This window comes from Suncus etruscus, chromosome 2, assembly GCF_024139225.1.
Source record: "Suncus etruscus isolate mSunEtr1 chromosome 2, mSunEtr1.pri.cur, whole genome shotgun sequence".
NCBI lineage: Eukaryota > Metazoa > Chordata > Mammalia > Eulipotyphla > Soricidae > Suncus > Suncus etruscus.
In genome coordinates this window covers 70,193,578-70,195,641 of record NC_064849.1, presented here as the reverse complement: position 1 = coordinate 70,195,641, position 2,064 = coordinate 70,193,578, and positions in this window count along the sequence as shown.

Sequence of the window (2,064 nt, the reverse complement as noted above, 5' to 3'; positions counted from 1 at the left end):
AAGGTTTCTGTCTTGCACGAGCTAGCCTAGGACGGACCATGCTTCGATCCCTGGCGTCCCATATGGTCCCCCAAGTCAGGAGAAATTTCTGAGCACATAGCCAGGAGTAACCCCTGAGTGCCACAGAGTGTGGCACAAAAAAATTAAAGCCAAAACCAAAACAGAGGGAGAGCAACAGAGTAGGCATGTGGGGGCAAGGGAGGTTGGAAATGGGGAATATTGGTGGTGTGAAGGTTATATTATTGAACGATAGTGCACATTTTATGACTAAAACCCAACTATGAACATTTTAATGAGTACTTAAATAAAAAAATAAAAGTGAAAGTGAAAAGCACAAAAATTTAAAAGCTAAAATTGATTAAAATACATATTTAATGCATAGGACTGGTAATCTTTTGGTATATTTTTAGAATGCAATTTTTCAGTTAAATTATTTAAAAGAAAAGCACATTTTTCTTTACAATCAATTAGCTGGATAATTATACATATTACCCTGCTTAACTTAAAATAATTTCATCAATGTTTATTCAACTTGACAGGTCTGTAATTTTTTCTTTTGTCTCTTGAGGAAATAAATGAGATTCATTTTCACAATTTCCAAATTATTATTCCCTAGTCTCAATTATTAAACTTGGTTGATCTTAAATTTTCCATCTGTAAGAGAGTCTCAGTTTGATGAGAGAGGTCATAGCTATTTATATTTATAATAGAAAAAAGATTCAAATATGAATTTTTCTAAGTTCTTAAAGTGATTTTTCCTAAGTCATATTTTTGGATGAAGGAGGTCAAAGTGATTGAATAATCTCTGGAATAAAGACATTCATATTTTTAGAAGTTTCACTACAGTAAGTATAGTAAATTTGAAATAAAATGAATATATTTGTGTGTCAGCTATAAACAACTTTGTTAAATTAAGAAAAAAACCTATGATATATATAAAGTACGCATATACAAAAGCTACAAGTCAAAAAAACTTTATATATTATCTTATACATAAATCATTGGTTAACATTGAGTTAAATAATATTAACTTGTCAGTTAAGTTAAATTCTGTCATTTTATTTAAGAAGAATTTGTCAGTATAAAAAGTAAACTATATTTTCTTATTTCAAATTTAACTATTTACCAATCTTTTAAAGTAATTTACAAGTAATAAAAGTTTCTATGAAAAAGGAATCCTATTAATTTAACATTTATTTTCAAAATGAGGAAATACAACTTATATGTTATAAGGTATCTCCTGTTTACTTAATGTGAAATTTAATGATTTTATATAATTAGTGTGTATAACCAAAACCAAATTCTAATTTTGGAACATCTTTAATCATATAGCAAATTAAGCTTATTTTTTTGTTTTCTGAGATTTCCATACATAATCCATCATACCATTTTTTCATTTTTATAAAAACCAAATATGTTTTCACTTTATAGATAAATTATTTTATCCTTTCATAGAGAAAATGAATATAATTAGCAGTAGAGTTCTTTTTGTCTATAACAAGATTTTGTCAAAGTAACTTGACTAAACTTGTGAAGAGTTTATGAATTGTGTGTGTGTAATCAGAGAGGTATTTAACTTCATATTTATACATTTTCTAAATAGGGATAGTACTTATTTGCCAAAAATTATTGCAATTAAATCTCTTAACACACACACATAGTTCAAGAATAACAAATGAAATTTTGAATTTTTATTTTCCTGACAAAATGTTTGAGATGGGTGCTATTTGGCTGATTAAGACATATATACTATTAATCAATTCCTATACATTTTCTTTGATTGTTCTTGCTATTAATGGGGTTTAGGAGATGTAATGGAATAGGGAATTGGTGTGTTGCTTTTGATTTTTGCTTGTTTTGTGGTACCAGGGATCAAATTCAGGACATTATACATGCAGGGAATTCACTATCATTGAGAAATATCCACAATCTATGAATTTAAAAGTTCTCATTTTAATCTTATTTTTAAAATTCATATAATTCATGCTATTATTATTAAGGTATTCTACATATAAAACTAAATATTTCAAATTGAAGAAAAGTTATAAAATCTATTTCATGCTA